The 25,493-nt window shown below is 35.2% G+C and overlaps 1 long non-coding RNA gene across 1 annotated transcript in view; it reads left to right on the top strand.

Moving 5' to 3' along the window:
* Positions 1-14,446, top strand: part of LOC145694169 (uncharacterized) — a 29,017-nt gene extending 14,571 nt beyond the window's left edge. The window contains exons 2-4 of the long non-coding RNA XR_014132947.1: positions 630-753; positions 11,893-11,951; positions 14,381-14,446. This is a non-coding gene — a long non-coding RNA (uncharacterized LOC145694169). The remainder of the gene's footprint in view (positions 1-629; positions 754-11,892; positions 11,952-14,380) is intronic.
* Positions 14,447-25,493: the final 11,047 nt, after the last annotated feature.

Consider the following 25,493-nt stretch of genomic DNA (forward strand, 5'->3'; position numbering starts at 1 on the left):
TTCATATTTCGTAAATAAATGTCTCATTAGAAGCCTACAATACGGTATAAATCATCATTCATTAAAAGATTCACAAGGGGTAGTTTACTCCTGGAGTGATTTTTTTTCTCAAACAATTTACTTAAAAACTGTTCAATTATTCTTTTCATGTTTCATTGATAAATACTTAATTTACAGTTCTATAATGGGAATGAATCGTTCTGAATGAAAAGTTCACAAGTGGTAGTTTACTCTTGGGAGTAAAATATTTTCTTTATGAACAATTTTCTTATGAATGACTTGACAAATTCGTTCATATTTCATAAAGAGATTTCTGTAACAATTCTACAGTTTGACATGTATAACTTCTCTTGAAAAACTCCACAAAGGATGGTTCTTTTGAAGGTTGTTCTTTGATACAGTTTTCCGACAACGCTATTTATAATTTTCCTAATATTTCGTTCATAATTGATTTAATAATAACTACATCATAATACGATTCAATTTAAGAATTGATAGCAAGAAATCTAGTGCGGTGGTCCATACTCTTTATTTCTTAAAGTTTTAAGAATGTTAAAATATTTTAATTGTTTTTTCTTATTATAATTTGTTGAATGGAATGAGTAATAATATATCTTGTATTCATGCAGATTGATTCAAATGGAGCATGGGACATAAATGCAATTGCGAAAGAATGCATAAACTTATATGGTCCATTCGAGGTAGCGGACGAAAAATGTAACGTCATGATAGATGAGTGCGGCAATACTCTGGGTAAGATCTCACTACAGTAGTAATTTACTGAATTCAAAACCTGAACTTTATAACAGGATACTCTAAAATTAATTCGTAGTATAAAGTGCGATATACAAAATTATTGATATAGTTTTTGATAATCTTTCGTATTTAATATATATTTTTACTTAGGAACGTACTTTATTTTTATCTCGGATATTCTCAAAGATACTGAATATTCAATTAAACGTAAGTAGCAAAGCTGCCACTCCTTTCCGGACAGGCAACGAAGATCCAAACGCTATGTGTGTGGAGCTAAAAGCTCCAAGCTCTCTTGACCTCGGCACTGATAAAACTGAAGGGTTCAGCATGTTGTCTCGATCTCTTTACTTTCTTCGATTACTGCAGTTAACCACTTGAAGTATGCTGAGTGAACTTCAAAGCTAGAAAGGAGTACGGCTAAAGGATAAAACATCGGAGTTCGAAACTGGGCCGCCCAGTTTGTACACTCCGCAACAAAAAATTGCGATAACTAATGCCGTGCAGTTAGGCCACCCAATACACACCTACTTATCCCATAATCGTGACAGGTAAAGATACCACCTTTCTATCCTCCTTTCTTCTTTTCTATACTAAAAAATTAGCTAACAACATGAGCGCAATAACAGATTTCAAATTACACATGTATTAGTTTCGATAAAATGAAATAAGAAAAGCGAGACGAAACAAGAATCATAAGTTGATGTAGGGAGAAACTGAAACATACACAATGAAGAGTTGAAACCAATGGATGTCTATTACACAGAGATTCAAAATGAAGCAGAGAGAGAGAGAAAAAAAGAAGAAAAAGAAAAGGAGAACATAAAACTGTGGAATTCAAACGTAGTAAGAAAAGAACGTAACATTATAAAGTTCCGTTTCCAGAAATCCAACAGTAATATAGAAATAAAGTTTGTTTTTACATATTTTTTTCAGAACTATTCGAATATATAGAGGATGATACAAACATTTATTATGTCACTTCCATATTGGATAGCATGCTCAATTTCAAGTAAAACTGTAGATCTCCGAGACACATCCAGGATAATGTCAAAAGTTTAACACCCATGCTTTGTTTCCGCGTGGTTCGATTGCAAATCCGGTAGTGTTCATTGGACGTACTGATCGAAAAACACATTCTAATATACCCAGTAGATAGCGTGGGTCACATCCTCCATTTTAGACTACTAATGCAAATTGAACAAAAAAAAAACCGAAAAGAAAAAGAAAATTGAAGAATGCTATTTACTGCTAAATTTCTATCAGAAATGCCCTATATTAAAAGTCCAAACTGTATCGTAATGAAAAGTTAAAAATGTTGGAAAGCAAAAGTTTGTTCCGCTTAGATGTAGCATGTTTCAAATTTCAACGTGTATAAAACACATTGAATTATAGGATGGAAATAAATTTTGTTTTGAACTAGTATAAATAAAATTCTGTTTTCAAATAACCAAAGAGGTTACCATTTTCTAGTCTTTTCTGAAGATTTATCTGTTCCGAACATCCAGCATTGATTTAATCTCTTCCGGATATAACGTAATTTGCATACATAAAATAAACACGTTAAGAGCTCAAACGTATCATCGTGTTAGTCGAATGATGTAGACTACCATTGGATTGAGGATTCAAATCCGTACTGACCCGGTAATACGACTGAGACACGGTAACCAAGAGGACAAAAAAAGAGATTTTATTTATTTCCGTGTGTTTAAACATTATTTCCATCAGAGATGACCAGGACTGGAAATGTTATCCCCAGAGCACGAAAAACACAACGCCGAAGTTCCCAGTTAATTAGATTCTCCAGACCAGGTATATCGAGCTCTTGCTCCGTTTTAACTTTGGAACATGAAGTGTGTGTGTGCGTGAAAGAGAGCGAGGGGAGAAGTGAAAGATGCAAAGACAAGATAGGAAAACGTCAAGAAAGAGAGAGAGGGAGGGGGACAAATATAAATATGAAACATACTTATCATTGCAGTGCATGATGTAGAACGCACATTCTGCTTACTCAAACTATCGCCAGTGATGCTTTGTAAGTTCTCCATCAGAAGATAAATCTCTGTTTGCAGCCATAATTTTATGCGAAAAAATCATTCTACTTGACGAGAAAATGGAACTAAGATTTCCCATTTGGAAGTCTAGCACGCTACCACTACACCACCGATTGCTTTAGTCAAACTTTGTTTAACAAATGGTGTGGTGTTTCCTTCTGAGAACGATAACAGGAAAAGTGTATCCTGCAGATCAATGATGTCTTTGGAATGTCCTGGTAATTCCCTTGCCCTTTCCCAACCAACATTCGTAAATCGTCTCTATCATGATACAAGTGTTTGCGTCCACATTCTTACGTATTACTTGTCCAGTAAGATAAGTCGATTCTTCACAATTACTTTGTAAAAAGTTAACTTTGGCGTGAACAGGATTTGAACCATAAACCCATAGGAATACACCCATATACACGCCCATAAAGTAAAAAACTTTAATTGAAGAAGGCCCTTGAGGTCAAAAACCTTTCAAGCTTATATTTCTGGTATTTTTTTAACTCATGTAAGGGATCGAGATGAATCACTCAAACTTATAGAGAAGCATACCACAGTCTTATGCTACAATATGAAATTTTACAACTTGGCAATTTCCAAAATTTAAAGCTGGGGTCTATACATCCCCTCAGGGCAGGCACGTATCCAAGAGGGGTCAGGGGGATAAGGACCCCCCTTCCAGACCAGAAATGAAAAAAAAAATTAAGGAAGGATAAAACGAAATGAAATGAGAAAAAGAAGAATTGGCATTAATAATTTAAAAAAAAACTACAGAAAGCTTTAGGTTACTCTTTCTTATCAGGAGATTTGCATTGCTTGTAATACATGGTGGCGAGGTGAGTGGGATATCCTGGAAGAGTCAAGGAATTTGAAATTTACGGAAGTTAAGCAATTATTAGAATTTCTGCTACTAGTCAGGGAGATTTCAAGCTTCTGAAAGTTATAATGCCGGTTGTGTAACAGCGTAGACATTTTTGATCATAATTTTTCGTCATCGCATCCTTGCAGTATCAAACATGATATTTCAAAAACAATTTTCTACTACTCCTTTAACCTGTCATTTGGAACAGACAGTAGTTGAAGGAATAATAAAAACAAAAATTTATGTGAAAAGAAAGTTCTGTTAACATTTGATTCAACAGAGAAAGGAACGCAGATATTGTAAAATATTTTACAATACATTATTGAGTTTGTACACTCATGTCCAAAATTATTGTCGCATGTATAAATATGTTGTTGTAGGAGTATAATTTGATACGAATTCGCCCGGTATTTCTTACAACGTTAGTATTTGTATAATCGGCAAAGATATGTAAGGGGCAAATTTTGTCAAAAGAGCAGTAAATAAGAACAATAAAACGAAAATAAAACGTTCTTGTCCATTTAAGAACATTTCGTTTTACTCACTCTAATTTTCGTATTTATAATTCTTTTCTTATGAAATTTACCACAAATAGAGTCTATACATTTCCCGATTATACACATGGTATCAGTATTAAACGTACCCTGCAAAATCATTACCAAATTGTATTCTTACAAGAAGACAGTCATAGATATGCGACAATCATTTTGGACATGAGTGTACTTTTTATAATAGTGAATATGTATTTTTTATAATAGTTGAGGTCATAATGAAAGGAAAATTGTTATATTTGAATGAACAGAGGAAGAACGTAAATATTGTAAAATCATTTTCAATACTTTTTTTTTATTTTACTCGAGATTTGTTCGTAGTTTGTTATTAAAATACTTACCAACATATCTTCATTTTATTGTCCTAACAAACCAATATATGTTGATAGTAAAGTAGTTTAGATTTTTTGGGCCTCCAGTGTTTCATGTCACGACCCCCCCCCCGTTACGAAATCCTATAAAAGAACGAACCAGTATATGTTCCAGTAAAATAGTTTAGAATCATCGAGTCCCTGGTGTGATGACCACAGTATTTCATGTCCCGGACCCCCCTCTTCACGAATCCTGGCTACGTGCGTGCCTCAGGGGTTGCGTCAATGTGTCTCTGTCCTGGACGTCTATACTAATCCATAACGTGATATTGATATAACCTCGTCAAAGTGGATATTTTAGGCCAGAAACCTCTAAATTTTGAATTTTTGGTAAATACCCGAAAAAGCTAATGAGGTGAATCACCCTAACTTACAGAGGTACACTCATGTCCAAAATGATTGTCGCATATCTATAACTGTCTTCTTGTAAGAATATAATTTGATAATGATTTTGCAGAGTACTTTTAATACTGATACTATGTGTATAATCGAGAAATGTATATTTGTGGTAAATTTCATAGGAAATGAATTATAAATATCAAATTAGAATGAGTGAAACAAAATGTTGCTAAATGGACAAGAAAGATTTATTTTCGATTTATTGTTCTTATTTACTGCTCTTTTGACATGAAATTTGCCACATACAAGTCTTTCCCGATTATACATATACTAACAATATAAGAAATACTGGGCGAATTCGTTATCAAATTATATTCCTACAAAAACACATTTATAAACATGCGACAATAATTTTGGTCATGAGTGTACATGTCTTGGACGTATACACCCCTTCCGGGTAGGTCAATGCACTAATTATCTTGAGGGTGGCTCTACACACACCCGTGAACCGTGGGGACCCAGAAGCACACAAGGTTCCTAAATTGTCTCCGGTATTACTGGGTGAAACAATATATGTTTTTGTAGATTCTACAGTAAAAATCATGATGTTTTCTGGGTAAATTATAGTTTTTGTGTTTGAGTATTAATTCGGGAATTGCCCTTTTTTCCCTTCAATTTATTTGTAGATTTTTCTGTCTTCAATTCTTAGCTGTTAAATAGTCCTTTAGGAAAGGGAGACAAAATAAATGTTTTTGAATATTTTAGCCCTTGAGAACTTTGGCGTTTTAATGCAAATTATTGTTTTCCTATCCTTTGGAACTCAGTATTGGAACGATCAAATTTTCTAAGACGAAGTTTCATTTCTGCTGTATTGAAGTTGTGGTTGGCAAATTGTACTTTAGAAGCTGAGTGGGTAAATAGTTGTTTTTAATTTGAGAGAGTAGTAAGAGAGCATTTTGATTTAATAAAAGTCTGTTCTTTTATCATTAGTGGTCAATTTGAAATTACGTAAGAAAATAAATTTCATTTGTGTATGAATTGTTTAATTGATCGTTTAGTTTTTAATATTATTATTAGGGGTCTATTATTATTTAGGACTAAATCATTTCATTTGTTTATTTTCGTAAGAAGCTTGTGAATTTAATGATGTCAGTTTGGAATTGTTTCTGTAATAGTATGATAACCATATGATCGCTAATTTGAGAAAAGTCATAAGTCAATAATGTCAATAATGCAGTAAGCCAATGATTTGTGACGTTTCTCAAGTCAGGGACACTTATTGCAGCTCGATATTGCACGAACTGTTAGCATGACTTCTGACATATCACAACTCAACGATGTAGCTATCTTTCAAGAAGCAAAGCAGCATGTAAAGTCATTTTCGGCATATGGTTGACTTATGACGTTTCTCAAATCAGCGATTGATATTGTGCAATAGTATAATATATTGTGTAAACACATTTATATTGTGTTTTAATTTTCCTTTCAAAAATTTTGTTTAGCGTTAATATTCTGATTGCATTGATTACACTGATTGTCACTGGCCAAGTTGCGCTTGGAACGAAACTTACAAGATTTGTAGCTCTTTAGCCTGCGATTTATAGCTCTTTAGCCTGTAATTAGAAATTTGTAGGTTTTCTTCGATTTAAAAAAAGTTAGTCATGTCCAGTCCCCCCTTTGTATGTGCCAATGGAAAATTTGTTTTTTTTTTCGCATTTTTTTTTTTTTTTTTTTTTTTGTAGGTTGAAGATCCTGCAAGTTTCTTTCAATCGCTCAATTCCTTCAAGGTTAGATCCAAGACCCGAACCATAGTATTATATGGGGGAACATGACCTTCAGCTTACATTAAATATGGATAGAAAATTAAGAAAAAAAATCTGTATCAGGACATTATACAGTTTAAAATTTGTAAGTTTATTTCATGAACAATTTTTGAGGGTCATGCCCCTCGTCCTTCCTCTGTATGTACCAATCGAAAATATTCCTTTTTCGTGTTTTTATCCTGATCTGAAGAACTATGAATCCTGCAAGTGCCGTCCCAATCAATAAACTTCTTCTAGGTTAGACCTAACAGCTGAACTTATAATGTCATATCGCTTATCAATCCTTGGTTCTGAAACTATGGTATTTCTGAAACTGTGTACTATTATATTTCATTTACAGCATTAGCTCAATGTAAAATTGTCTTCCTAGATGAAACTTGTTGAAATGAAATAAAATATTTCAGATTTACGTCCCACGGTTACGCTAGATAGATAAAAAGAGGCAAACGATTAATAAACATGAATAAATATGAAAGAAATGCTGAAAGGAAAATGAGGAAGAAAACGAGAGTACCCCAAGAAAACCCACGAACACGATGTTATCCATAATAGTAACTACTTATTGTAACTCTTAATAGTTGTTCTTTATTATCAGTATCGTATTTGTGGCTAATCTAATGTGTATAGCTGTGTTTGAAATGTAGTTGTTAAATTCAACGAATAGCAGTGTCACATGTACACCACGTAAAGGAGTTTGGTTTTTACGGTGTGATATTTTCTCAATTATTATTTAAACTGAAAATGGTAGAAGAATTATACCACTTCCAATTCTAGTAGACAGATTATAGTGTAGGTGGAATATAGTCTTCAGACTCTTAATTGATTGCAAAAAAAAAAAAAAAAAAAAATCTCGTTATATGTTACCGTTTTTACTTTATCAAATTTAACCCTCTTAAGGTTCTCGGGTCCATTTTGACTCATTTTCGTTTACAATCTTCCATAATTCATAAAGTATATCATCTAAACTTATACTGTATGACTTTTATTAATTTTACTATGTTTGTATATGTAATTAATATAATCGCCGCATGTGTTTAAATTGGAGAGCAATAAAATTTGGGTTTTACAATTATAAGATCCTCTATAAACAGAGTTTTACATAAATACTACAATAATGCAACTTATCTAACATTAGGTAGGAATAGGTGTCCCCTCGGCCAGATTGTCTCGGGAAGAATCCCTCAGTAGCGAACTTCATGAGGGGGTGTAGGACACTCGCTGCTCCACTGCGAACAGAGAAGGATTAGAAGTATAAACAAAACTCCACTGCAACCTAGTCCGGGTTGTGATTAGGAATATCTTGCTGCTTCTCTGAAGCAGAAGGAGAAGTAAAGTTTCCTATAAGGCTCCACTGTAAATCAGGAGGAAAAGGAACCATTAGCTCCACTCCAAGCTAAGGCTTTGGATTTCGGTGAGATACTTCTTAGGCTCCACTGCTAACCAGGAAAGGAAATTTAACCATTCGAAACTGATGACTGTCCAGAGCTCATTCGTGGCTAAGCGGTTAGCGTGCGCGCCTTTGGCGTAGAAGACCCGAGTTTGATTATCCACAGCTCATGTGGTTTGGATTCCACGTTAATCAGTAGGTCCCGTCTCATATAGCCTTATAGCTGAAAGGGACTTTAAACTCAAAATCAACTCAACGATGGCTGTCCATGGAATCTTCTCGGTTATATAGGCGCTCTAGTTGAAGCTATGGCGCTGCTGTTCCCTCACCTTCATGTGAGCATTTGTCTCGTCTCCGTTGTCTGCAGCTGTAGTGCTCCATAGTAACTTGCATGTGGCTCTTGTTTATAAATAGGAAGACGTGTTGGGTGTTTGTAAACATAAGCACGTGGGTCATTACAATATATATATAATTTGCATTATATATTGCAAAAATGTAACATTGATGTCTGATCAGCTCCTTGCCATATTTCTCGAATATGCGTGAAATCCTCTCACATTATAAACCATAATATTTCAACTGTCTATAAACCAGTGGCGGATCCAGGGGGCGTCGGGGCGATCCCCCCAGAAGAGAAAACTTTCTTATTTTATATATATATATATATAAAATCCATCCCAGAGTTTGAAGCTCTTAAAAGTAGCTCTAAGTGGCAGTATGACAACCCACCGCCCTCCTGGATCCGCCCCTGCTATAAACATACACTTTCAGATTTATTGTATTTGTGTGTGTGTGTGTGTGTGTGTGCATTTGTGTTCGGAGGGAAATATTGAATCTGTATTTTGTATAGCGGATTTTGTATAATATTATTTCTTGTGGTGTAGTTAAAATATTTTCAACAAGTAATTACGTAAAGCTACTATGTTAGAATAAGTGCATAGGACTACGAACGGAATATAAACAAATGTTTATTACATAAATCAATATTTTTAACCACCTGTGCATGAGTATAGTTGTATAAAACTACTCAGTTACAACTTGCACTAGGACGTAGGAGTGATGTGCATATTTCAGTCCTACGCCCTTGTACAATGTGCAAGATTTTAGTACACAAGCCAAATTGTTTTGACGATAACACGTAAATAAATAAAGTCGGTTGATTATTACAACATTTAAGCATATACATGAAAAAAGGCGAATATGCATAATGGATCCAAGTGCACCCGAGGGCAGCATGTGTAAACTCCAAACAAGGACCTTAAGAGGGTTAAACCTGACGTTGTACATTCCTGAAATTTCTATTTTCAGTAGTTAGATTAGAGACGGAATACATTTTTGGAATGATTAATTGATAACAGCGCTTAATTGAAACTGTTTATATCTGCTACCGTTTTTAATCTATAACATTTGAGATTAAAAGTGGAAATAGTTTATTTCTACCACTTTCCGTGTCTTGGTCTTAATAGAGAAGGTGGTATATATTCTTAGAATGCTGAATCGGTACTATAAAAATGCTTCTCGCTATCTCTTAGCGTTCTATGAAGACTAATAAAGAAACCGGAATAATAGTGAATTCCTACAGTTTCTGGTTTTAGTATAGACTTAAGGATGGAAATGAAATTATTGTTCAGATTCTTAATTGATTGTAGAAAACTGTATGTTGTTACATATTACGGTTTTCACTTCATAACGATCAACGTTGAAATGGAAGCGTTATTTCTGCAATGTCCGGTTTCAGTAGAAATATTCGAGTACGAAAAATATTTTAAACAATGATTATAGAAAGTCGCTTCTCGCTAACTGTTTCAGTTTTCATAACATAACATACAACGTTAAAACTGGAAGTGGTCGGTTTTCACTATTTTCGGTTTGAATAGGACGTTAAGAGAGAAGATGGTGTCTATTCTTAGAAAGCTGAAAGCTAGTCTTCAAACTACTTCTCTATGTAAATCAATATTGAAACTGGAATACCATTTTCGGTTTCAGTAGATGCTTAAAAGTTGTGATGCATTCTTGTTGAATGAAGTTGTGATGCATTCTTGGAACGCTAAATCAGGTGCTGAAAACCGCATCTCACTGTTTATTACCTGTTTTGGTCTATAGCGATGAACGTTAAAACTGGAAGTGTTTAATTTATACCATTTTCGGAGGATGATACCGATGGCTAAGAAATCGAACCGAAAGAGATGTGAGGATTATAGAACTATTAGTCACATACCTTAAGCAGCAAGAAATTTGCTTATAATTCTGAATAGAAAGTTGTATAGAAGAGCAAATGAAAAAGTTAAGGAGGAACAGTTCGGGTTCAGGAAAGGTATAAAAGATGTAGTTGAATTATTAAGGGTGATCCGTGAAAGGTTTATAGCAAAGGGAAAGGAGTGTATTAGGGATTTATTGATTTAGAAAAGGCTTTTGAAAGCGTGAATTGGGAATTATTTTTGAAGTTCTAAAGAAGATTGGATAGGAATAGAAAGATCAAAGACTCATAAGAAAGTTATATACGAACCAACAAGTACGTATTAGAATAGGCGAGGAAATAACAGAGGAGAGTCCAATTGCAAGGGGAGTTTGAGAGGATGCTGTCTCTCACCAATATATTTAATACCTATCTAGAAGATATGGTTAGAAGGAGCCTAGAAAATGAAGAGGAGTAGGATATAAAATGATTAAGTATATATGATTTGCTCTGATATGGCGTTTTCTTGCGGAATCTGAAGAGAAAATTAATAACATATTAGAAAACTTGAGGAAAGGTTGTGAAGAATGTGGCATGAAAATAAATGTCAGAAAGAAAAAGTCCATACTGACTGAAACGAAGTGGTCTGTGTCAAATATAGAAGTAGGAGGGTAAAAAACACAACAGATGAATAGTTTTCGATAGCTGGGTAATGTTATTAATAATGATATGAAGTATTAACGTGAAATAAAAGCAAGGGTAGGAATGGAATTAGAAGCCTTTAGGAGGAAGAAAATACTATTTTATGAAGTCTTGAATAAAAAGTTGAGAAAAAATAAAATGCTTTGTGTGAAAATGGTTCAGAAACGTGTACATTACGCAAAAATGATGAAAAGCCAGTGGAATCTTTTGAAATGTGAATGTTGAGAAGAATAGAGAGAATTAGCTGGGTCGAGCGAAAAACGTATGAGAGGGTTTTAGAAATGGTGGGGAAGAAAAGAACAATTTTATATAAATACATTATTAAGAAGAGGAAGAGAAACTGGTTTGGACATTGGCTATGAAAGAACTATATCATGAGGGACGTGACAGAGGACATGGTGCCAGAAAAGAGAGGGTGGAGGTGAAGGGGACTACAATTAATAGATGCTATCAAAACAGGAAAATGGTACATGAAAAGGAAGAGGTTAGCGAAAAACCGTGGAGCATAGAACCTTCTCAGTTGCGGAAAGTGGCCTGCCAGCAATGGCAGAATACCTATGATGATGATTTTCGGTTTGAATATTGTCTCCAAAACAAAACTCTGTTCCTAACTTTTCACCTCGTAATTTTCATCAACTTTGGTGATGTTTGGTATAATAGTACACACGAACACACGGACAACGTAAATATGTAAACTAGTTTCGGTAAACCAAACTCTTTTTTTAAAAAAGAAGAAAGTATTCATTATATTCTTCTAAATTTTACAAAATTTAATAAATAGGCAATTTTCTTTCAAATTACTTGGTTAAAAAATCTTATTTTTGTTACTATAATATTAGAAAAGCACTTACAACATTTTTTTACATATATTTTTAATTTAAAATTGCAGCGGAGACATGCGAAGATTGTTGGAATTCATACACCTGCTTCAGGAATCATTTCAAAAAGGTAGGTGATCTATTCTTTAAGCATCTTCAAGATCTATTCCTAAGCATCAATTGAAACTAAAACACTAGACTATAGCTATAAAAAAGAACTTTATTTTTGGTTCATTTATTGGGTCACACATTACCAGATCTCAAGACTCTCGATCTTAGGTACTTAAATTTTGAACAAATATTTTACAATTCTTGATTAGATGTAACAAATCTGAAATTTATCTCTACCGAAGCAAGATGAGTGTTTTGCTTTAATTGTGATTTGAGTTTTTGTTGGCAAATTACTAATGTCATTTACTTGATGAATTCCATACAGGGGTCACTAGGAAAGCAAAATGATTATTTTCATTTGCTGGATGTATGAAACAAAATTTGGTCTTTTAAAAAAAGCTAATATATTTGTTTAATTTCATAAATTTAGAAAACCTCTCCTGAAATGACTAAAGAAATTTTAAAAGGAAGTTTATACTTATGTACTTTGAACCATTATGGTCATGAGCTTGCAATTTTATATGTGTTTTTTGCTCAAGAGACTTCAAGGTTCACATGGTATACAGGCATTAGCCAATCAGAAAGGGAACAGGGATCCTAGAATTTTGCTTGGACCTAGATATTGGTATTGAAATCCTCTTGATGCTTTGTTATACGTATTTTTATCAAAAAAAAAAAAAAAAAAAAAAAAAAAAAACTGGATGGTCCCGACCCAAAAGTTATACAGAAATCAGCGCTGCTATTTGCAGTTAGAAAATTAAGATGCCAGAAACCATACTACCTATAAAGACTTAAAATACGTTAAGCATTACTATAATGAAATATTATTAAGGTACACACTTGTTCATTTGCCATTTCTCAATTTGTCTATCTAGGTTATATTTCTTGCTCGTTTGAATTGCACTGTTTTTAGTAAATTTGTAGTTTAATTCAGGTTTTGAGAAAGACATTTTTACCGATTCGGTTAAACCGACTGTAGCGTAATTAAGATTTAAAAAATTAGCAATAGTCGCAAATATTTTATACGTTGTTTATTAAAGCTATATTGTGACTTCAACCAGAATCTAAGAAAAAAATCACAGTGTTTATACAAAGTAGTTATAATTAAAGTGCCGCTATTCACGGCCGTCCAGCGTGGGCTGTTCCGGCGGAATTATTGCGACATGTCGCCTTATGCTGTCTTTGAGATCCGCCAGTGACTGGATATTTCCCTGATATACCTTAGCTTTGAGATATTCCTACAGTTAGATCAGGGAGCTTGCTGGCCACGCATCTAGTATTCCTGGGGAGATGATGCGATTAACAATGAATGTTCCACGAAGCAGATCTTTCACGTGGCGACCGATGTGCGGTGTTGCCCCATCTTACATGAAAACAGTCGTCCCCAAACAGTTATGTGCTTGTAACGCAAGAATCACACGCCACACTAAAAAGTCGCTATAATGTGCGCAAGTGACAACTTCCTAGGTTATCATCTCCTCAAAGAAAAACGGGCCAATAATGAACGTTCCTATGAATCCATACCACATAGCTACGTACGCAGAGTGTAATGTCTGTTCTTGCACAACATGCAGATTATAAAAGAATCATACCAGACAATTGCGTATTTACTGCTCCTTCTAGTGTAAAATGCGCCGCATCAGTCTACAGGTTATCCCACTGTAACATGTTATCCACTTCCATCTGTGCCCATAACTGAAGGGCAAACTCAAGGCATTGCAGCGAATCTTGGGGTGTTAGTTGCTCTACTGTGTAAATCCTGTGAGGATACTAGTGAAAAATAGCCGTTAAAACTTTCTTCACTATTGATCGTGGCATGGCCAATTCCCGTGACACCGTCTTACCACTGGTAACAGAATATGGACCACATGTTACGTGGTCCACATCAAACACAGCAACCTCATCAACAACTTGCGTTGGAATGGGTCTCTACTTCTTCGTGGAGCCAGACGCAACTCATTCGTTGTCTCGACTTTCAGTACCATCTTCCTTAACCCCATTCTTGATAGCAGTTCTCTTCTCATTCCTTTCAGATAGATATATTTCCTCAATGCTGCACTATAATTGTTCCGGTTCTGATAGCCCAATTTTAATAACAGTGCACGGTCTCCCTGTCAATAGCCATGCTCTCCCATGCAATCGTGTATATGAAGTGTGAGCTCGCGTGTGTTACAGCCTGTACAGAGCCACATTTTGCCCTGGTGGCGGAAAGTGTAACTAATACTTCTCCCAGCGTACCTCGCTTCCGCATGATCTCATTAGCACGTTTACCAAATTTCAATGTAATATGTTGATTACTGCCTGCGCTGGACCGCCGTGAATAGCGGCACTTTAATTGTAACCACCCTGTTCATACCCAGTAGATTAATAATAATAGCACTTACTGATGCAATGAATATGTATTGAATTTCTTGTGTTTTAATTATGCTTTTATTATTTCCTTTTTAGGCAATTTACCACTACAAGAAAACAATAAAAAAATGTTTTAGTGAGTCTGGAGTTACATCAGGTAAAAAGAAGTACAGTAAACTTAGATTATCCGGTCTAACATGGCGGAAGGGTAGATCGGAAAACAAAAAAGCAGGATAGGCCGAAGTTCTATATAATTCTCACATCCTGCCCCACTCATAATAGTAAAAATACACTATTTATTAGGGATGCATTCGAGTCGAGTCGAGTCGAGATTTAAGCCTGTCTCGACTCGTCTCGAGAAAATGTTGTCTCGACTCGTGTCTCGACTCGAAAATATGTTTCTGTCTCGACTCGTGTCTCGACTCGACAGTCTCTGTCTCGACTCGACTCGAATTCGAGTCGAGACGTCTCGAAATTCGAGTCGAGACAAAATATACGAGTTAAAATATACGCACACATCAGCCAGACCATCATAACTACCTACCTAATTGTCAGTATGTCGACTTTTGGCATGGATAAAAACGGCGACACGTCTTGGCATACACGCAATGATCCTTGACAGGTCGCTGGAGAGAACTGGCACCACATGTGCTCACTCAGGTCACCTAATTCCCGTAAATTCCGGGAAGTGGGGCAATGTGTTCTGACGTCACGTTCAATCACATCCCACAAGGGACATCACTCAAATGTCCGGCTCCAATTTCAATGAAACTTTTTTTGCTGATAGAAGGCATGTATGCATCATTACTTGTGATGACAATTTTTTGCCATGGTGCATGTTTTCTATTTTTTTTTAAAAAAAAATAACTTTTAAGAGTTGTGATGTGGTTATTAGAGATTACCACAGAAGTCCCTTACTACCCTTTGTAAACGGAGCGTTAATGAAGAAAAGTGAAGAAAAAACATGTGGATACATATAAGTCCTGGGGGGAAGTCGTATGGTAGATATGACCTTGATGGCAGCCATCTTGAAATCCGCCATTTTGAATTAAGGTCAAGTTTTCAAAATGGGAATAGGGTAATATGATACATAATTTCGGGCTAGAATTTAATTAGAAAAATAATGGTGAGGTTAGTTTTAAGATATACCCATTTGGGGGAAAGTTACAGGCATATTAATTATTTTTACTTACTGTGTGCGTAACTCCCTTCTTACTTTCGTCTCAAGACCTGTAAATCGATCGCAACGGCAGAGCCCGGTTTCGCACTAGTGTTTAGAAATCTTTAAACTCACTTGAGGCAATATTTGTGGATTATTGTATTGTATTTTGCCTTTAATTAAATTTGAACCCACTTCATGATCTTGAGTAAAGTATCACTAAAAGAGAATTTCTGTTTTTATGGAGAACGTAAGCATAGCAATTATAAAAGGTGAGTAAGGTGCGTATGTATTTATAAGAAAGTTTATTTTACGAGTCTTTTGTGGTTCCGCCAACCTATTCTTTAGTTGTTTTTTTTTTTCAAAATACTCATATCTCATAAATAAATGAGCTATTATAAAATCTCTTACCACTATTCTTTAATAAAATTTTATTTATTGTAAAAGCACTGGCGAGATATTTCTTATCGCCCACTAAAATTATGGTGGAGCTCCTTCGTGGCTAACGGTTAGCATACTTGCCTTTGGCGTGCAAAACCTGGGCTTGATTCCCGGTGGGAGTTCATGTGGTTCGGATTCCACGTTAATCAGTAGGTCCACGTCTCACATAGCCTCGCTGCTGAACGGGACGTTAAACTCAGAATCAATTCCTGAAATTATGGTTTTGACTTTATTATGATGTCATTAGTTTAAACGCCTAACTGCCCAGTAATTATAAACATTGACTACATTATAAAATTGTAATTTGTAACGACTAAAATATCAGAAATTAAAGATTATTCTTTGGGTTTTGGAACATTTTGAAAAACGTGAAAAACTGGTACTGCACCAATACAACACACCTTTTGGATTTGTCATTGTGTAAAGTGATACAAACTAAAGAAGAATTACAACTTTATGAAATTGTATTAGGACTTATTATTTAGAAATAAACACCAAATAAGTGTAATTGAATTGTTTACAAAACTAATCATGACGAGAAAACTCTTGAATACTATTATATAAACAATTATTCTCTTTTGTTGAACACTTTAATGTAAAGATCCAATAGTCAGAGAAATAAATATAATAATAATTGTGTTTGAACATTATTCACGGTCATTTTCTACAATCCTAAACACGATTGTCTAGTTTGTTCAGCATTGTTTATTAAAAGAATACTTAAGAGCCTGACCCTAAACTATGTCTGTCCGGCCAAATCTTCAAGCCTGATTACGGCCATGGGTGTCAATATGTTTCCCATCCTAAAAGAATAAACCTTCAATTTAATTATGATTTAATTGTTTTTTTAAAAAATGAAATGAAATCTTTGAGTTTAACCTCCCAGGATTATACCTGTTAGGCTAAGGGAGATAATGATTAAAGTAAGTGAATGATGATGGAAGAATTGTTGGAATGAAATTGTGGGAGGAAACGGGAGTACCCTGAGAAAACCCACGAGCACGATGTTGTCCACTACAAAACTACTTTGCCGGGAATCGAACCACAGCCCCACGCACCAGAGGTAAGCGCTCTGCCACTGAGCCATAGTGCCCCATCTAATTTGTTTAGATGATAAACTAAGTAGTAACAAAGACTATTTCAAAACCACTGGTTATTTACTAAGTAGTATTTTGTGTTCCCTGAGTATCACACAAATACAATTTCTAAACTATATTGAAAAAATGGGGGTAAGACTGACAAACATCTAAAGGTTGAATAAATATCTCACAAGTTGCTACAAAGATACTAATATTAGATTATTTTATGCGAGTTCAAATAAGTTAAATCGACTCGAATATACTTCTTATGACTTCACAATTCGGTATATTGTTAAATATATACTCGATGTCAACATAGAGCTTCTCATATGTATAGCATACGGATTCGATTCCAATGGGATCACATATGGGTTAAGCTTCGGTGTTGAAAGCGACATTAAAAGCATCAAATCATCAAACCCGAAAGAAAGGAAAGAAAAACATTCTTTCCCACAGCTTAGTGATCAAATTTAGGGTCATTAGTAAGATGAACATTTTACTTTGTTTTCCTTATGTACAGTTTGAGAGGCTTGTTCCGTTCCTTCCGGAACCACAAAGCAGCAGTCAAATAACAACAAAAGACAACTCTCCTCCGTCAATCTGTTCTATGACGTTGGTGTGTATTTTCATATTGTCAGCCAGAATATATATTGCATTGAAAGAGATCTGATGGTCAGTGACTCTTTTCCCTTTAGCTTTATCGATATGCTTTTCTTGTCCGTTTCGCAACAACCTTTTATCTCTCCTGAATAAATACGGAAAACTTTCACGAGTCAATTCTTGGTTGACGGTGTGTATAACTTTATGGCGACTGAGAAACCCCTTATATAAAAAATATACCAGTTTTATATATGGAAGTCACATAATTTTGATAACTCATTTGACGTAGTATGAATGTGAAAAAGGTATCAGTGTTTAATCTTTTAGCTCACTAAAGTTTCAGGTTGTAAAATTAAGTACCTTCTTTTCTTTCACTTTCCTTAGTGTTATATTTTTATTTTCACTTTCGCCCACTAAGAATGAAAACAATATAATTCACAAACATCACAAAGATTTAGACAATCCTACATACAACCAACAGAACCTAAGCTGATTTTGGGCTAGTCGTTATAGTACTAGCGCGAGATAGATTGCTAATTTTTACTATTTTTCTAAAAAAAATCATCACTGCTTTTATAAGTCAAATTTCACTGTGATCTTCAGTATGTGTAGACCGTGGGAACAAGGCCAAACTTTCAATGTTGACTCGAAAAAAAAAGTCCTTAACACGATTCTTGTTGCTACACACTGCATGTTCCTAGCCACAGAAAAGATGCAGCGATAGGTAGGCTATTTTTCAATTGCTTTACATTAGCTTGATGTTTCAAGTCTTTTGTGTGTTTCTGAAGTTCACTTTTACCACAAAAGAGCTCAATATTAACATGTCTTACATAGCTTTGGTTCGATTCTCAACACGGACTGCAACTACCCGTTAAATTGTGCATCCGAAAGGCATTCTTTGTTAAACCTCGCTTATCACCGCTCATCTTAATAATATATATAACTTCACCGCGAAGCAAATGTTGCATTTCTCCCTTTCATCCTAACTCAAAACAAAACTAACCACAGCTGTGACACGAAGGAGCTATTTCGAAAAGAAACAAGCTGTGCTTCATAGAGATGTGTACCAAATGATAGAAGTATAAAGTATTGTTTAATATCCTATTTATTGATATCAGTTGGTGTTCTTAATGAGTTTACTCATTAGTTTAGAAAGAGTATATATGGAATTTGGACATATGTTGTACGTATTCTAATGAGAAATTGATGAGACCAGAAAAATTATAAGGACAGATGGAATAGGTTTAAGCGCATCTACGTGACTTTATCAAATATTTATTCTCCATAATGGTACCACGCGGAAAACTTGGTATAGGCCTACTTTTATCTTTGCCTCCCTCTGTTAGCTGTGTCGTATCATATATATCGGATGGTTTTGATATTTCTTCTGATCATTAAAACAACAATGGTACCTGTGTGCGTGCAGAAATGCAAAAGCACAAGGTAACTTCCTATTTGTTTTGGAAACAACAAACCCATTTCACGTGTGCGAGAGAAATTGAGCACAGCGAGATCGGGTGTTTACTCACGGTCAGTTCGCAGCAGGAGTTCATGGTAAAAGATTTGGCTATCTCGAAAACACTCGCAAAACTTTACAAATACAAAAGACTGCGCTTCAAAGAAAGTTTAGACACAGATGTTTCAATTTTCTTTTAGCATCTTTCTTCAGCAAAAGAGTCGGTTCATTGTATTCGAAAAAGGGAAAGGAGAAAGGGTGAATTTATATTTTATGTGGGGGGTAACGTTGTAAGTAGTATAAACAATACATACCGCTTCCGACTCTGTACTGAAGCACTTCCATTAGCAGTATATCACTAGATCTATCCTGACCCTCATCCCACCTCAAGTTGTAAAGTAGAAAGGGACAGAAGTATTCAACATGACTGCGCACTTGAGTTTCAGTTCACAATACTATAGCCAGTGAGCAAGTAAACAGTCTTTTGTAGGATCGTGTTTTACTTTTTGAATTTATTTTTGAACATTTCTGTGAATTCAACAACAGAACGCAGTAGAAATACGGACTAGTTTTTACTCCAACCATTACTTTCGCTCCAATCCAGGGATGCCACATTTATGATTTCGTACTAGATTTAGTGATTTTACTATTCAACTAGTGATCTAGTACGTACTTGGGTAAATAGGCACATTCTAGTGATTTTTTTGCATTTTTTCTGATGCAGACAAATGAGAAGGAAATGGTTTTTAAAATAAAAGGAAGAAGTATATTGCAGTTCAAAACAAATGTAGAAACCCTAAATTATTTTTTCTTTTCCCTCTGACTGAATGAAACCCCTGCTGTGTAACGACCTTAGGTAAACAACGACTATCTTTGGTCCGCTACCTCCTTTTGTTAGCCGACATGAGATGGGTTACTTTTTTTTTTTTTTGAAGAAAGTGAAGAAATAATTATCCAGTACATTTACGTTTTGTCAGGCACACAGGCGCTGTCTGTACTTGGTTCCTAACGAATTTTAGCAACATAACATAAATGAAACATATGTACCAGAAAATAGAGGCAGTACAAACGGAAATTTTCATCTGTGACACATTTGATGAGAAATATAGTTAGATGTCACGTGCAAGCACTCTAAACATGTCCTATCCTGTAATTCTATTCGTATGTTTATGTAGGTGAGACTGAGAAATCAAGAAACAATAATAACTGGTTTTCTTCCCGGGGAAAAATCTAAATGTGAAGGGGTGTTACACTGGGACTTTAATTGCGTCCTTTGTACAAGATTAACAAGTAATAGCAATTTTTTAATTTATCTTAGTTCTTGGGGAGAGGAAGATGGAAGCGAACCTTCGTAAGGAAACATGAATACTATCCGCCACTGTTTGTTACATTACACAAAATAGTTATATATATATATATATATATATATATATATATATATATATATATATATATATATATATTGAGTTTTAGTCAGGGTTTTCATTCTGCAGGAGAGGGGGGATAGTAATACCTGACGAACAGTTTCTATTCTCAGAGTGTTGCAATGATAGCATTTCCTCCATTATAACTTGGCCAAGCTAGTTGCATTATATGTAAGGATTAAGTTAGCCTAAAAAGCTTAAAATTCTATGGCTGTTTTATTCTGTACCCATGTTTCTCATTTTCGGTCTACGGGACTCTGTGCCCGGAAATTTTCGATGGGTTCCAAGTCGGAAAATAAGTGTATCAAAGGCATATATATTATATCTATGGTTATATATGAGTCATGGATCTACAGTTTAAAGTGGGATACCGGTAACAACTTCATGAGCTTCCACCGTAAATCGAACCAGAGTCTCCCGCGATCAAGGCGTGTGTGTTAACCATACAGCCACGAGGAAATTCACATAAGCACACACATATATATTGTTGAGTTGATTTTGACTTTACCGTCTCTTTCAGCAGCGAGGATATATGAAATGTAGATCTACTGATTAACGTGGAATCCGAACTACATGAGCTCGCGCCGGGAAATGAGCCCGAGTCTTCCACGGCAAAGACGCGTACACTAGCCGCGGAGTTCACACGCACACACACAGAATCAGAGTCCTCACACACCAAGGGTGAGAGCTGTGCCACTGAGTCACAACGGCCACGGGGCTAGGTCGAGTCCACTTTACGTTCATAGTTTCTTAGTACATAAATGTTACGATTATGAAATAGATTTTCCTTAATGAGCTGTATAAAAACAAAAGCTTTCGAAATGCATTAAACAATTAGCTCGATTTGAGTGTGAACTTAAAGTTATATCAGAGTGTAAATACGGATACGCACCAAAGCTCGAAAACTTAATACACTATTTCTCCTATATAGTCAGCATGTATCAAGCAATCGTTCAGCTTTCATTTGAGAGGATGGAAATCGAAGGCCCTTGAACAACTATATTACTAATGTGCGGAATGTATTTATCTTACAGTGAACTGCTTTGATGCCAAGTGGCCTAACTCCAAAATTGAAATTTTCCAGGAGTGAAAGTTGAAGTTCTATATCTCATGAACAATCCATATTTCTTTTATGTTGGGAACCAAAACCATAACTACTGTATGTAGTTCATTGTTTTATAACTTAGTGTTTACAAAAATTCTTTAAAAAAATACCTATTCATAGAAGAGAATGGTACTTATCTGTACTAGTTCTTGGCATCCAAGCAGTCCATTTATTGTAATACTAGCTTAATATACCCATTCTTCGCATGGGGGCTGTATTTGGAAGTCAACACCTGTGGAAGTATCACCATTCATTTCAGTGACCGTGAAAACTATGGATTTGACACTAGTATCAATCAATATGGGCTGTTTATATATGTCTCGGTATTCCTCACCCGCTGACACCCGGCCCGCATACAGTAGTAGCTGAATTTGCAAGTCATCGCTGATGGAAGTGTCACCATTGATCTCAGCGACCGTGAAAACTATGGATTTGACACTAATGTCGATCAATTTGGATTACTTTTACTACATGTCTCGCTAAACGCCCCCCTGAGACCCCCTGGTTCCAATTTTGACAAAAACGCTTCGCCTTAGACTGGGACCTGGACCAAGGTATCCGTGACCAAAATTTGGTAACTCTCGGTCAACTTGTCTGGTCCCAGGTCGGTCCCAGTAAACGCCCCCCTCCCGAGACCCCCCTGGTTAGAAATTTAAAAAACGCTTCGTCTTGATCTGGGGCCTGGACTAAGGTACCCGTGACCAAATTTTGGGAATTCTCGGTCCACTCGTCTGGTCCCCAGGTCGCACACAGACAGACAGACAAACACACAAACAAACTCTTTATTTTATTTATATTAGATAAGATATACTATGTAAAATAGTCTCGTATCATAATATGTGATGTACAACAAATGTTACATTATATATTATCCGTAGCTCGTGATATGCTGCAACATATTAAAGCCTCAGAATAGTTGGGCAAGCGAATAATCCAGAAGTTACGTAACCCTATTGCGTTCATGGGAACGAAAACACAATAATTATAACTATGCTACATTACTATAGACTACCAACTGCTCATTCAGAGAATTTATGAAGTTCAGTTTATCGCAATAGTCTTATACAAACTAGGATTTAGACTACGATAATAGTTTTATACAAACTAGATAATCAATTATTATTATTATTATCATTATATTTGCAGTACAACCAAATACAACGACATTAACTATTAGTTCTAATTAACTGAATTGAGCTGAAAATTAAATCTTGATCTTTAAAGATTAACTATTAATTTTATGCGTTCTGTACCTTTTTGAAGGAATAAAAGCTGGAATTGGTTTCAAGGCTGTTTCTGAGTGAATACTTTCTTCAAAATAATATTAAAAATTATAGAAAGATTTTCGAGACATTCGAGTCGAGTCGAGATTTTTAACAGCCGTCTCGACTCGACTCGTGTCTCGACTCGAAAATTCGAGTCGAGAAATACGTTTGTCTCGACTCGTCTCGAATTTTACAAAGTGTGTCTCGACTCGAATCTCGACTCGAATTCGAGTCGAGTCGAGTCGAGATTCGAGACATGTCTCGACTCGAGCGCATCCCTACTATTTATACAAAAACCCATTCTTATTCATATTTTATAACCTCTTAGGCCACTTTACAATAGTTCGTTATGTACTGTACTATACTGCACGTTTTAAAATAATGCAGAAAAAGATAGTCCAAGAATAGCAATACTATTACATACATTTTAACAAAAGAGACACTGACCAAAGCTTAAAACTTTACTTTATTTTAAATTATAATTTGTAACTGTTTCGGATATCTAGCATATCCTTCTTCAGACACGATCGAAATTAATGAAAATACAGACATATATATAAATGTTGTTATAACAGATTTATACTTTGGTCAGTGTCTCTTTTGTTAAAACAATTAATCCAAAGCCATGAATAGTCTTACTATACATTTTAAGCTAACCAAGTACAGTTTTGAAATAAACAAATCATATGGTAAGACGTTTGCCCAATTAAAGAAAATAATAATTTATTTTACTGTTCATTGATAAACGAATGTACAAATTTGTAAAGGCAGCCATAAGAATAAAAAGTGAAAACTTACAGCTTTTAGAGTTTGAGGAAATCCTGGATGGATGAATATTTTTCCTTAATATAGTCGCGTTAAAATTCAAGTATGTAGTTAAAAGAAACTTTTTTTTTTTTTTTGTTTAATGTAGGCCGGATAATCATGAGCCTGAGAGTCAAAAGTCTACTATTGTTATATTTCGCATGTTATCATAGAATAATTTAATTTTGCATGCTATGTTTTCCTGTTTGACTGGACATTTTCTTTTAACTGGTGTGCAACGAAAGGAAAAATTAAACTTTTAATTGTAGTTTTGGCTGTAAGCACTTGTAAAAGTTCAGGAGAATGCGGGGTGGGGGGAACGTCGTCCTCCCAATTCAATAAAATATCTATGGCGTTCCCCATTTACTAAAAAATTACAATTGCAAAGATAGGCAAAGGAGATGTCATGACTTCATGCGTCCTACGTTTTCAGATCCAATTTTACTCTTGGCTGTAAGGGAAAAGTAAAGACGTTGTCACTAATAGTAGATGACAACGCTTTTCTTCTTCTTTTTTTTAAATTTTCACTCCAGAGCAACACGTTTGTCAAAATCTAGTGGTATAACTAAGCTGTAATTTTACCTTGAACAAGGATATTCCCTTGTCTACCATCAAATTACATGTATTTCCTTTACAACACTATTCTGGTGCATTTATTTACTGCAACCTCTGGCGTTCTCTGTCTTTCTATTCTTATCTTGCTTTTGTTGATCACCGACCTTGAACTTTTACCAAGTCTATTTCAAGGTTACATAATAGCAGTGATGCCAACCTGTGGGAAAAACCCCATATCGTCAGAGTATTTGACCTTATTTTCTCGGAAAGGCATAATAAGCAGCATTATTGGGATCTTTCGAGAAGATCGAAATTTACGGCTTATTCAATTAGATATTGTAAAAGTGACGAACACAAAGACATTTAATTTTAAATATTACAGCATACTTTTAATTATTATAACGTGGGAAATTTACACGTAAAATGGGATTTTTTGCCTCTCGACGTGGGATTTCATATTGATTCATGTTGGCATCACTGCATAATAGCTTAGAAGTAATAATAGTTGTATCTCTGTTAGGAACACTATATATTTCTCGGTTCTTACCAAGATTTCCGAACAAATTATTTGTTCTATTGGGTTTTAAAAACCCGGAAATTTTACATAGCCCAAGGGAGATATGTTTAACATCTAAATGATGGCCCATGGTCAATATATGTGGTGTAGTGTAATAATGCAATATAGACTACGTTGCTTTTGGTCGCATTAGATGCAGAAGAAACTGAGGTAAAATTGATTTCACTGCTTCTTTCGTCCGAAGATTTCACAAGTAGTTACCGTGTCACATGTATCACAGTCGAGCGATAACATTTTGTTGCAAAAATTGTAAATGCTTCCTTTCGTTCTTTTTTTTTTTTTTTTCTCTATCTTAAGTTTCTCACGGTGATGCTATTTGGGAAGAGCAGGTGGAATTTCCCTGCACTAGTTTGGGAAAACATGTTTTTCTTTTTTAAAAATAAATTCTATACTAATATAATAGTAAGAAATGCGAAACTCTCATGCCTGTGGACCAGCGCTCTCTCTCCCACGCCCGCTGTGGCAATACATGAAATAACGCTACTGGTTTCTCTGTTTTCCTATTTCTTCAAACTGCTAATTTAAGGGATTCTGGTTGTTTGCTGGTTAACATAAAGTTTCTCTCAATGATTGGGATATTTTTTTGACATATATTGACCACTTCACAGGCACTTTCATTTTCCGACATACAAGAAAGTGCCATAACACACTTACGCGCTGAGCATCAAATAGGATTTCGTTTTAGCAATAAATTTCCCTATGATTTTCTTAAAACTGTCTTTATCGTAGACTTGATCGCACGGT

The sequence above is a fragment of the Thermobia domestica genome, chromosome 9 (assembly GCF_964235325.1).
Source record: "Thermobia domestica chromosome 9, izTheDome1.hap1.1, whole genome shotgun sequence".
NCBI classification, from domain to species: Eukaryota; Metazoa; Arthropoda; class Insecta; order Zygentoma; family Lepismatidae; genus Thermobia; species Thermobia domestica.